The sequence below is a fragment of the Sminthopsis crassicaudata genome, chromosome 4, assembly GCF_048593235.1.
Source record: "Sminthopsis crassicaudata isolate SCR6 chromosome 4, ASM4859323v1, whole genome shotgun sequence".
NCBI classification, from domain to species: Eukaryota; Metazoa; Chordata; class Mammalia; order Dasyuromorphia; family Dasyuridae; genus Sminthopsis; species Sminthopsis crassicaudata.
This window is the reverse complement of record NC_133620.1, coordinates 142,075,738-142,089,733: the sequence shown is the minus strand read 5'-3', so window position 1 is coordinate 142,089,733 and position 13,996 is coordinate 142,075,738. Positions and strand designations below refer to the sequence as shown.

The following is a 13,996-nucleotide window of genomic DNA, read 5'->3' as shown; positions in this document are numbered from 1 at the left end:
CTTCCTTTTTGACCTACACTGGCTTTGTGACTATTAGCACACTTTACCTCAAAATGTTCTGTGCAATTCCCCAAATTGCTTAGAAGGATCCCAATCTACATTCTTAAAGGGAGTTCCCTCATCAGGACACTTCCTGATATTAGGAAAATCAAAGGTTCAGTTTGGGACTAAAAAGATATTGCTGTCTTTCAATCTGAGATTAAAAAGATAGGAAGAGATTCAAAAGAAAGTAATCTATGAGATGGATAAAATTGAGGGCCCCTCAGTAGTCTGCAAATAAAAAATAAATATTTAAATAAAATAAAAAGAAAAAAAAATAAAGCCTGACATTTATCAAGTCTAACTTCAATACTAACCAGGTTTTTTGGTTACAATTGTAGTTTATATCTTCTACTAGACAATAGTAGGTACTGGAGTAGTTGCCATTTCCCTCTCTAGCTCATTTTATAAATGAGAAAATTGAGGCAAACAGGGTTAAGTGACTTACCCAAGGTCACATGACTGCCCTAATTGTTTGAGGTCAATTTTGATCTCAGAATTATGACTCTTCCTGACTCTAGGCCTAGCAAGCATTCTATTTTTTGTGAGACCTAGGTGCTCAATAGGCTACATATAGATTAGCTCTAAGATCCCTTCCAGATCCAAATATATGACCCTGTGATCCTATGTGAATGCTCCTCAGCTGAGAGAATTCATTTCCACTGTATTCTACTGCAATTGTGATAATAACCTAATTTTTTCCCCCTAACTCCTTCCCCCTTTCCAGAGGCATATAGGGCAATGTAGGGTTATGGATTTGAGAACAATATTGTTAAATCCTCACACCTTAAAGAAGGATGCCACAAATTAGAGAAAAGAATAGGATGGTAAGGGAAATAACATCCTAGAGAAAAAAAGCTGTGGTCTATTAGGATTGAGAGATTAAAGTGAAATCTAAACTTGGCTCCAATGTTTGAAACACCCCATTCAAAGAGAGTTGGCAGTATCTATTTAAATATGTACATATGCTATCTATCTATATGGAGAGAGAGAGAGAGAGAGAGAGAGAGAGAGGAGAGAGAGAGAGAGAGAGAGAGAGAGAGAGAGAGAGAGAGAGAGAGAGAGATTAGATGGGAGATAATTTCAGAGGAAATTCACTTGTGTGGGATGAAGGGAAAGAACTGGTCAAGACCTCCTTTAGAAGATGAGATTTGAGCTTGGTTTTGAAACTAGGGAAGCTAAGAAGCAGAGATGATGTGATAGAGCATGTAGACAAGGGGAATATCAATCACAAAGATTAAGATTGGGGAGCCAGATTATCCTTTTCAAGGAATAGCAAATAGGCCAATGTAAATGGATAGAGGAATGTTAAGTATACTAGAGAGGTAGGACAGGGCCAGTTGGTGAAGGGCTTTATATGCCAAAGGACTTTATATTTGATTTTGGAGGTAATAGGGAGCCATGGGAGTTTCTTAATCTGTGATGGGTAGTGTGTGAGGTTGTATTGTTTTTGTTTTGCCCATGTTCACTATTTTTGTCAACATGGGTCTGTCTAGATGTGACTCACAGTTGTTGTTCTCCCCTCCTCCAGCTTTCTTCAAGAGCAACTTTGATTCCTTTTAGGAGTGAAAAAGGAGACTTGGGCCAGGGCTGGCTCTTCTGTGTTTCTCAGAAAAATGGGGCTTCTCTGGCTAGAATAATATCTATCTATTTCCTTAGGTACTATCTTTTTGTTGTTCAGTCATGTCTAACTCTTTGTGGGTTCATGGTTTTCTTGGCAAAGACATTGGAGTAATTTGCCATTTCCTTCTCTAGTGGATTAAGGGGACTGAGGTTGTGATTTGTTCAACAGCTGACTATCTGAGGATAGATTTGAACTCAGGTCTTCCTGACTCTAGGCCCAGTACTCTCTCCAGTAAGCCACCTAGCTGCCTTAAATATTGTTAGTCTAGGGTAAATAATTTTTAGGCTCAAGCTGTGCTACTAATTGCTATCCTTTAACAAGGAAGAAGTGTCCCAAACTTCAAATTTTAGGTTTAACCTCTTTCCTACCAGATGAGATTCCATAGTGAATACATATAACAAATCAACCTATTTACCCAACAGAGAGTGAACAGAAATAAGAAAAAGTAAATATATGAGAATATATGCCAGACAAATATACAGAATGAATAAGCTCTCTCATTGGAGCAGCATAGTTTAGCTCAATCAAGAGAATTTCAGATCTAACCCATTAAGAAATTCCCCAGTCTTAAGTGTAGTAAGAAAAGGGACATGATTGGAGTGTCAGCTCTTCTACATATCATTTTCTTCTCTAAGTGCTTCTTTCCTTTCAGTTTTAAAGGGAGGTTGAAATTGGATCTTTTTTTTCAAAGATGGAAACCAGAAGCCAAGGAAATTTCTTCCATTTAAAACTAACTCTACTCTGTATATAGAATGTTGAATAATTAAATAATCTCTATCTATGGGAAGGTTATGTAAATAGCCTTTGAGATGGAGGGTTACATTAAGTTGAAAATGACATTCTTAGGAAAATATAATTTAGGAAAATTACTTTGGAAACTGAGTGGAGTATGGAGTATAGTGGGCAGAGAGTTGAATCAGAGAAGCTTTTCTCTTTCTCCAGGAGAGGTGGGGATTGAGTACATGGATATTGTACTACTCTGGTTGTGTGATTTTCTTAATAAGTGCTTAGGATGTGCCAGGGATTGTGCTAAGCACTGAGAATACAAATGTAAGCAAATAAGATAATTCCTGCTCTTAAATTAGTTTATATTCTAATGGGGGAAGGCCACATATATATTGTTGGCTAATGTTTTGGTTAGGGAAGTTCCTGGGATAGTGATTGTTGTCATGAGACCATTGACTGAGTGTCTCTTCTAGAAATGTTTGTTTTGATTTAATTACATTTCTGAGAGCTAGAATTGGAAGGTAGCAGTATAGGGAGGAAGAAATATACTTGAATGGTAGTATGTCATAAAGGTAACCAGAAAACAACATGGTAAGCCAGGATCCAGGCTAAATCTAATGAATAGCCAGCAATCAGAAGTCCAGCTTGAATTCTGTAAGTGTAGTATAGATTATGACAGTTAGAAGGTGACTAGGCAGTAAATGCTCAATGACAGGGAAATAACTTAAATTGTTTGACTTGGATGTTTTAGAATCTTGAAAAGTTGAAGACTACAGTAAAAAAAGGTGGGGGGAGATTTAGATAAACTGATGTAAAATATAGTCAGAATGTAACTAGGAAACAACATTTTTGTTGATCAATTCTATCTGACTCTTCCCAATTCCATTTGGGGTTTTCTTGATTGAGATGTTGGAGTGGTTTATTTCCTTCTCCAGCTCCAGATGAGGAAATTGAGGACTTGATTGGAGACATACAGGTACTAAGTGTCTGAAGTCAAATTTGAACTCAGGAAGATAAGTCTTCCAGTCTCCAGGTCAGGTACTCTATTCACTACACCATCTAGCTCCCCTGGAAAACAATATACTCAATGGTATGACAACATAAATAGAACAACAAATCTACTAATCTACTATTGTTCCTTGCAGAGGTGGCTTACAATGAGTGTAGAGAACTAACCACATTGTCAAACTCAGATGATATGTAGTTAGTTTTGTTGAAGTACGTCCCATCCCTTTTCTTTAAAATTTTTTCTTAAGAAGGATAATTTTATGGGTAGGGGATAGTGGAGGGATATATTTGGAAATGAAAATAATATAAAAAACAAAATATACCTATACTTTTTTTTTTCCTTGGGAGAAATTATAGTTAAGTGACTTTTCCAGGGTCACACAGGTCAAGTACCTGAGGCTGCCAATACATTTTTAAAGTATTAAAAATGAGGCAGCTAGATGGCATAGTGAATAGAGTACTGGCCCTGCAGTCAGGAGGACCTGAGTACAAATCCAGCCTCAGACTTAGTACTTACTAACTGTGTGATCTGGATAAATCACTTAACCCTAATTGCCTCATTAAAAAAAAAAAAAGTGATTTAATAGGGTAATAATTTTGTGAGATCATAAAGAATTCTTTGTAGCTTGAAGTGTTCACATCCTTTTCTTCTTCCCTCCCACCTCTCACAATAAACTCCAGTTTCTCCTTATCATCTTTTGGATCAAATATGAAATCCTGGTTGTTTTTTAAGATCCTCCACAATCTGTTCTCTTTCCAGTGATATATTAGTAAATGTTTAACAACTGGCTCTTTTGGGGGAAAAAAGAGACATGCTTAAGCTTAATCTGCATAATTAATGTTTTCTCCATCCCTTTCTTATGTCTAGACAATCAATAAAAAAATAACCCAAACTTTGATTTGTATCATTTGCCAATATCTGGGGTGTAAATGTTCATGCTGAAATTTAATGATTAATTGTCCAATTCAAATTGGCTCTAGCACTTCTTTTCCCCTCCCTGCTTTTCTAGCCTTCTTATTCCTTTCCATGTACCCTATGATCCAGTGACAACAGCAGCCTTCTTGCTATCTCTTACAAGACATTCTGTCTCAGGACTCAGTGCCTTTTCATTGGCTGTCAACTGGACTGGGAATTTTCTCTGTTATTTCTGTTTCTAAACATCCCTGGCTTCCTTCAAGACTTAGCTCAAATCCCAACTTATGTCAATAATGCCAGATGTTCACTTGTAGGCAAGGGTAGAGGTGATGTGAGGATCACATAAAATAACATGTATAGATCTTTGTAAATCTTAAAGCACTATATAAATGATATTAATAGCATATATATTATAGATCATTATTAGAGTAATAATAATAATTCATGTATCTTAAAATTAATTGATAAGAAAATAAATAATACATATGACTTGAAAAGGCAAGGAAGTAATACATTCTATAAGTCTTATGTTACTGAAATTTGAAATATTTAAATTTTGAGTCATAGAAAGTTTGTATTTTAGTTAAAAATTTTAGTTAACTTTTTAAATTTAGTTAACAATTTAGCAAACAATTTAGCCAACAATTTAAAGTATTTATCACTATCTGGTTAGTTAGGTCCTGGACACTAAAAGTTCCAGTTCAATTCTCTACCTGTTCTTTTTTCTGTATTTTTGGCTTTCCAGTTGAACAGATTTTTTTCAGTATAGGAGAAGAATTATAACTCAGTGCTGTGCTGACCCAGACTGAGATGCCATTTGACATTCTGCCCTCATGCATTGCCTGTACCTTGTCCAAGGTCAAATGCTAATTCCATCCATTAGTCCCAGGAGAGATGTTTTGTCAATGACCCCTGGGACCAGGATTCTGTTGTGGAACCTCATTAGTCCTGTAGGTTGTATGGTCACTGGGGGACACTGTTTCCTTAGTAGAATTAACTAGCTCAGGTTAGGGATCTAGGATGAGAACTGACGTTCATATAGAGACAGAGCTAAGTTGAGACATTACTTTTTACAGGAACACAGTGGATAGTAACCATAGCTGACACTTATTCAGGGCCAGTAAATGTCACAGCAGCTTAGAAATTCATGGCATAATTTCAAACAAACCCATAGCAGACAGCTTGAAAATGTGGACAGACTGATGGAGTAGGAGTCCAGAAATCTGGGTTCCTATTCTTGCATTTACTCCTTCTAGTATTTCTGTGATTTTGGGGTATCTCACTTAATCTCACTGGCCCTCAGTTTTTTGATCTTTCAGAAGAGGTTATTTGAATAGGAATCATTTAGATCCAGATTTTTTATACTTCTATCCTTCTGCAAAACATTCATGATGATAATTAAGTTCAAAAATGTGATTCTGGTTTCTGCCTGCTAATAGCAGCAGTAAGTGTAAGCCTTTTCCACAGATGCATACTTTTTTTCTTTTGTAAAAGTTGTGCTATAATCTTAATAACTGATAAAATAGCCAAGATTTTGTCAGTAAGATTATTTACCACTGAATTAAATGGCGAACTTCCTGTTCTAAATAGATAGGAAAATTTTATTGTTGAAAAACAAACACAATCCAGATATTTTGTTTGAAATTTAATGATACCTTCCTCTTTCTCTTTCTTTTTGCTGTCCAAGGTTGAAGGTCAGGTTTCTTAGTCACTGCTGCAGCTGTTGTTGTTGTTTGTCCCTCATTCTCCAAGAGTACCATGACATCAGGGAGGTTTTGCCATGACATGCAAGTGAATTGGACTTCAGTGAAGGAGGGTTGTGCAAAATCATCAGCTTCACTTTCTCCTCCAGGGCCATCTGGGTCAAGTGGCCAGATATAGTTCAGAATGACTGGAGATGGTCCTGGATTCAGTGGAGACTCTGGCCTTTTTAAGCTAAGGTCTTTAACAGGTCTCAGTTTGCCTGAGGCAATGTCCAATCAGGGATTAAGGCTAGACAAGAAATGAGTTGGTGCAGTAGATAGAATACCAACTTTGTAGTCAGGAGAACATGAGTTCAAATGTGATCTCAGACTCTTACTAGCTGAGTGAACCTGGACAAGTCACTTAACCTCAATTGCTGTTTTTATGCACATTTACACACATAGATGTATACATTTGTGTATATATGTATACTCACATATATGTATATATATATATATTACATATACATATTATATATGTATGTTATTTTGATTCTGGCTTGGGCCTGATGAGACACTAGAACAAAATAAGACATTTAAAGATCATCTAACTGTTAAAAAAAAGAAATTAGCCAAAGAGGATAAGCTTATCAATAAAGATGAGCATTGAGGATTCCTAGAATTGCTTTAGCTGAGGGATGCTCCCTTGCCTGAATTTCTCCTTGTTTTCCATCAATCAAGCATCAGATTGAAGTGCTGGAGCTCTTTTGGCCTATTTTTACCTAGGTGACCACAGCCTAAGCCTTTAGTTCCCTGATCCAATCAAGTCTTGAGGATGATTTTAATACCTTTTTTTTTTTTGGCTGAGGCAATTAGAATTAAATGACTTGCCCAGGATCACACAGCTAGGAAGTGTTAAATGTCTGAGGTCAAATTTGAACTCAGGTCCTCTTGACTTTAAAGCTGATGCTCTCTATCCACTTCACTAACTAGCTGCCCCTTTAATGCCTTTTAATGGAAAAACTAGTTTAACTTGCATAGGAGAAGAAGTTAGGACATAAGTAGGAAATATCTAAGGTCAAGTTTGAACTCAGGTCTTCCTGACTTTAGATCCAGTGCTCCATCATCTTAGTCCCCTAGCTGCCCTTATAAGATACAAACAAGATAGATATAAATGGAAAGGACTAGCAACTGAAGGGACCAAAAAAAAGCTTCTTGCAGAAGGTAATGCTTGAGCTATCCTAAAGGAAGTCAGAAATTCCAAGTGACCAATATAAAGAAGGAGAACATTATAGGTATGGAGAATAGGCAATGTGGTATAATGGCTAGTGTAGTGAACTTGGATTTAGGAAGGCTGGTGTTCAAATTTTGCCTTTAGACACTTATTAGTTATGGGAATCACTAACCAGGGCAAGTCACTTAATCTCTATACTTCATCTGGAAAAAAAGATTTGGGTATAGAAATGAGTCTGTTTCAGCTCTAAATCAATGACCTTAAAATCTAAAGCACAGACATGGGAGAAGGAGTATGGGAAGTACAGAAAATAAGCTATTATGACCACAATATAGAATGCCTAGAGAGGAGTAAAATGTAAAATGACTGGAAGTAGGAAGAGGCCAGATGGTGAATAGCATTAAATGTCAAACAGAAGAGTTTATACGAGATCTGAGATATAATAGGAGGCACTGGAGTTTATAGAGTAAGGAGTACTCAATCATCACCACACTTGTGCTTTTTGAAAATTACTTTGGTTGCTGTTTGGAGGATGTATTGGAGTGGGAAAGAGACTTGAGTCTGAGAGGCCAATTAGAAGACCATTTGAACAGTCTGTTCACTCTACAGTGTTGATTCTACTGTATAAAGGATTAGGGCCTGAACCAGAGTGCTGGCTGTGCAAGTGGAGAGAAGGGGTTATTTATAGGACTCATTGTAGGCATAAAAATGACAAAATTTAGCAACTGATTAGATATATGGGAGTCACTGAGAGTGAGGAGTCTATTTTAAACAACATTGTTAGATAAGATAAGCTATAATAAAATTATTACTTTTTATAATTATGTTAAGAGATATAGATCAGAAGAAAAGTAATAGAAACTTAAAAAAAAATCCCAGGAAGAAGTATAATTCCTAAAGATTTTGGCCAGCTCTGCGTATATGTATTCTTCATTTTTCTGATTTCAATTTGGTCACAGGGTTCACAGGGAGTTATTATTTTTGAAATGTTTTATACTTCTTATGCTAAATTGTTAATTCCTTTTCCATTACTTTCTTCTATAGCTCTCATATCTTTTTAAATTTTTTTTCCTTTTGCTCTCTTATTTATCTATGAAAATATTTTGTTATTTTTTTAGTTGTAGCTGATTCTTCATGAGTCAGATATAGCTATCTATATCTTTTTCTTGGCAAAGATATTGGAGTGATTTGCTATTTTCTTTTCCAGTTATATGAATGTAGGAGTTAAATGGTCAGACTTGAACTCTGGTCCTCCAGGACCAGGACTCAATCCACTGTCCTACCTAGCTACCCCAGAAAAATATTGTACAACTCTTTAAAATATTTTTGTGTTTCATCCCTTCCAGGAATTATTGTTGGATTTGGGTCCAGGTTTTATTTTTAATTGAAAAGTTTGCTTGTTTTGGAGCCATTCTCTTCTCTTAAATTTGTATCTTGAGCATCCCTATACAGTTACAGCTTTTTATTGTGGGAATATTTTTCTTTTTGTTTTTTCATACTTCTGGCTTACTTCCTTATTTTGGACTTTATACTAGGAACTGGGCTTTGTATGTTTCTGGAGGGATTGTCTGAAAGTGGTCCTGCTGCTGTCATTTTTATTTATTTTTTGTTTAGTATTTTGCTTTTCCCAGTTACATAACAATTTTAAACATTTATTTTTAAAACTTTGAATTCCAAATTTTCTCCCCTTTCTCCCCCACTCCCCCCTCCACTAGGAATACAAACAGTTTAGTACAGGTTATATATGTGTAGTGATGCAAAATATTTCCATTATAGTCATGTTGCAAAAGAAAACATAGACAAAAAAAATCAAGAAAAATAGTTAAAAAAAAAAAGTATGCTGCAATCTGTATTCAAACATCATCAGTTCTCTGGAGATGTATAGCATTCTTTTTTTCTCAACAGTATTTCACATTTCCATATACATACAAAGATGGTTTTCAACATTGACTTCTGTAAAATTCAGTGTTCCAAATTTTTCTCCCTTTTCTCCCCCTTTAAAAATCAGAACTAATTAATCTGTAAATAGAATTATAGAAGGTCAAAGTTAGAAGGGACCTCAAATATGATAGAATCTAAATAATAAGATGAAAACGAATCCTTTTTACTACATATTTAATGAGTAATCAATCCTGAGATCTTCTTTTCTGCTCAGACAGTATATTCTCTTTTTGAATAGTTTTAACTATCAGGAAGTTTTTCCTTACATCAAGCCTAAATCATTCTTTGGAAATTTCTTCCATTGTTCTTAAAATAGTTCTATCTCCTGAGATCTTTTCAAATATTTAAAAATAGTTTTCATGTCCTCCCTAAATTTTCTTTTTACCATGCTAGTATGTTCCTTTCTTTATCAAGCAAGTCCTCATTATTTCATGATCTTGTGGCATCCTCACCTTCCTGGACATCCTCCTCTGATTATTTCCTGGTTTATCAATGTCATTGCTAAGTATGACATCCTACATTGAATCAATTACTTCACATGAGGTCTATCTAGGATAAAGTATATTTCTTCCTAATTCTAGCTACTTTTTGTGTGGCCTAAAATTGTATTAGCCTCAAAATAATGAAGAGTGAATGAATTCTATAGACAAAAATTTGGGTTGGAGAAAAACCACACTTGGGACAAGGAAGACATGTAAAAGTTTTAGAATGTAATGGAACTATGTGAGATAAGAACTTTGAATTTGGAGGGGAAAAACAAATTAGAGAGCTGGAGAGAGGGAATCAGAAAGAATTGGTAATTGTAGCAAGACCAGAATTTTGAATAGATCAAAGGAGAAAGGAAAAAAAAAAGAGGGAAATTCCATAGAAAGGCTGGCTGTACAGTTGAACCCTGAATAATGCCAAGAGAAAAAGAGCTTAGTTATAGGAAAATGGAGATATGAAGTAGAATTTAAGATCTTTTGTGTTGAAGAGGCAGACATTCATTTTCTTATTTTCTATTCATGGGATAATAAGACAACTAGATATCATAGAAGCAGAGATGATCCGAGGCATTGGGCCTGGGGGCATTGTGGGCCCAGGGGCATTGTGCACTCAATTGTGAGCAAGTTTATCTATATTTCTAAGCTTTCAAGCTATTTTTTCTTAAAGAAGGTTTCGACTGAGCCACCCTATGCAGCAATTTACATAGTATCTATAATGAGCCACAGACTCAAACCTATGTTGCAGTCTTGTAAATTAACATTATATTGCTTCGAGGTAGCTGTGAAGCTTAGCAAAGATTTAAGTTCTCCCTGGTAGTAAGAAAGGAAACATGTGAGTTTTTTGGTAAAATCTTCTGTGTGGAGTTTAACTCCAAAAAATAACTTAGGATGGCTCCAAATTTCATAAAGGAAAAGTTAGGGAAATTTGGGGGCATTTTCTCCCCACAGATGGAGTTAATCTAATCTTGGTACCTGCTCTCACATGAGGGAAGTCTAAATTCTTGGAGTATGTCACAATGAATACCTGAATGAGGATCTCTTATTATCCACCCTGGGCTAAACTAATTCTTTAGTTTAAACTAAAAAAAATTTTTTTTTCACACTGTCCTTAGTTAATATGCTGCTTAGGAGTGTGGATGATTTTAGTAGTCTCCAAGCTTTTTTAAAGAATGAATTGCAATTTAGCAATCCTCCTCTTACTTTTTTTTCCTCCTCCTCCTCTTCCTTCTTCTTTTCCTCCTCCTTTTTCTTCTCCTTTTCCTCTTCCTTTTCTTTCTTCCCTTCTTCTACTTTTTCTCCTCTCTTTTTAAAAAAATATTCCTAAAAAGATTGACAAAATGTGTCTGGATACTTTTTGTTCTGTCATACTGCACTGAATATAAGAATTAAGTCATAAAGGGATATTCTTCAAATGTAATATTTTATGTCTCCTTTAAAAAATTTGTATTTAAGACTTATTTGATTAGGAACAGAGAATCATTGATTTCTACCTGGTAAAATCCATTGTCTCCATTTTATAGATAAGGTAATTGAGCTCTGAAATGATTAAATGACTTTCTCATGGATGCACAAGGAGGAAATTGCAAAGCTGTGATTTAAACTCAGTCTTTGGACTACCACATATCTTTCCACTCCCCATAACTACTTTTTACTAAGCTCCAACTAGGAAACAACTTAAGACTTGAAAACAATTTCAAGTATAGATCAGATGAATTATTCTCAGGAAAATGTTAACAGCATTAAATTTTGTTAAAGAATGGAGGCTGAATTTCTTTAAGGTAATTGAGAGCCTTTTCATATTCTGTACCCAGCTGGTTTCTTTTTTGTAAAACTGGCCAAATTGGTTTTATTCTTCTCTACAAAACCACAGGAAGCTGTACTGTAGGATAACTCTGATCTCTAAGCTTTTCTATTCTAAAAAAAAAAAAAAAAAAAAAAATCAAGGTGGCCAAAAAATACACTTCAATAGTTCTTCCACTGATCCACTAACTAATAGATGACATTATCACTGATTAACAATGCTCCTCTTGTTGGCAAAATACAGAGAAGAAATTTTTGAATGGAAATTTCTGTGGTTATTGTATGAGTGCCTTATTCATGGGCAAAGACCTAGTCTATTTAACTTATTTTGTGTAGGTTTGATGCCCATGCCAGACATATGAGGTCAGTGAATAGTATTTGCTGACATATAGTCATTTAATCAAATAATGTTTTAAGATATATTTACAAGCAGTGTAATACGCTTCTGCTAGAAAGATTTTGGAAGAAATCCTATTCAATTCTTCATCTTCTCTACTCTCTACTCTCTCAATTAATGACCTCATCAACTTGTATGGGTTTGATTATTCGGGAAGGGGATAAATATTTATTAAACCCTATTAAGCCAGGCACTGTGCTAAGTACTTTACATATTAAATCATTTGATCCTTATACATCATCTAAATTCAGATGATAACTGGTGAGATGACTCAATAAAGCATTTATTAAGCACTTATGTGATGGGCACTAGGCTGAACTCTGGGATATAAATACAAATAACTGAAAGTTTTTTATCTTCAAGAAATTCACATTCTAGTGGGGAAAGAGGAATTAGAAAGGGGATAAGGGAAATATGTTTTGGAAATAGATGGGAGGTGGCTTGGAGATGTATTTCTAAGAAAGAGAAGCTCATTTATTAGAGCCCATGGTTCCAGGAGCAATCTTCCCTGTGGAGGAGGAGGAGAGTGTGGATAGTATGTCTATATATCCCACCTTAGTTTTTCCCCTGAATTCTAGTAAACCATCTCCAACTGCTAGACATTACAAACTGGGTTTCCCTTAGGCATCTCAAATTCCACATGTCCAAAACAGAACTCATGGTCTTTCCCTCGAAACTTGCCACTTTCCCAAACTTGCCTATTTCTATTAAAATTATTGTAATCCTTCTAGTCACTCAAATGTTCAACCATGACATTTTTTCCTTAACTGCTTATTCTCACAAGCTCCACAGATTTCTAATTAGCCATCAAATCTTGTTTCTAACTCCATAACATAACATCTCTTGTATCTATTCTTTTCTCTCTACTCAGAAGGCCACTACCACAATTTAGGTCATATCCTCTCTTGTCTAGACTGCTGCAATAGCCTCCTCATTGATCTGAACCTTGCTTAATTGCAATCCATCCTTAACACAGTTTTAACTTTTCCCAAAGTGTAAGCCTAACCATATTATTCCTACTCAATAAACTCAAACAGCTCCCTACTCTCTTTAGTTTCAAATATAAAGTAAATTTGGTTTATAACAGCTCTTCTCATGACCAAATATAAATTCTCTTTGGCTTTTAAAGAAATGTGTCCTCACTCTACCTTTCTTACTTTGAACTCTCCTCATACTCTGTGGTCTAACTTGTGACACTTCTTTCTTTCCTTATACATTCTATTTCTTGCCTCTGTGACTAGGCAGGGGCTGTCCCCCAGAACTGGAAGGCACTTTTTTTTTAAACATCTTTTAGATTCCTGTTTCCTTAAAAACTTAAAAAGTTCCCAAATAAACTCTGTTTTCATATCTAGCTCTCTGGACTTTCTGTTTAGCCATTGAAATCTCCTCATCCTGGAAGTTCATTTTGTCCTGGAATTTCTCGCATTGAAAATAGTTATCATGCCCCATGTGGCCATTTCCTTTTGTGTGGGAGGTTTTTCTCAGAACCTAGAGAGCACCTAGACTACTCATAGTTACATCTTTATTCCTCACCAGTTTCTACTCCCAGTTCTCAGACTTTCAATTCTGCCATGCCCTCAGGATCCCACTTTTCAACTTCCTTTTATGTATCATTTTCCTCTATTAAAATGTAAGCCCTTTGAAGATGGTGACTATTTTTCTTTCTGATTATATTTGTATTTCTAGTGCTCAGTATGATGCTTGGTTACTGTAAGTGCTTAATAAATGTTTGATTTGATTTGAAATAAAAAAAATCAGTCCAAATGCTAGTTCTCCATGATGTGTTCCTTCCAAGTTTCCAGTAAGAGCTGCCCACACACCTTACATTTATTTTATATGTACTTATATAGGAATAAATTCTACCCCATTATTAAAGAGCTTACTTTCTACTCATGGAAAGAAGGGGTTACTTCTGATTTGTATTGCACAGTTGGTACTGCTGCTTGTGTAGGTGCTGAATTAATAGCTTTAACTAATGATGATGATGAAATGTAAGATAGTAGGAAAATGGTTACTCTTTTTTTTATCTCTAAGAAGTTAAGCTTCTAAGGAAATATTTGCGGTCTTAAAGAAAAAATTTTCCCAATGGTTTTTGGGGAAAAAAGTTAGGCAAAAAAATTCCAGGAACCTGCTATTTTGAATCA

At 35.4% G+C, this 13,996-nt stretch overlaps 1 protein-coding gene across 1 annotated transcript in view; it reads left to right on the top strand.

The window, feature by feature from the left end:
* Positions 1-13,996, top strand: part of CCDC170 (coiled-coil domain containing 170) — a 115,873-nt gene that overhangs the window by 368 nt on the left and 101,509 nt on the right. The gene's annotated exons all lie outside the window — the stretch shown is intronic.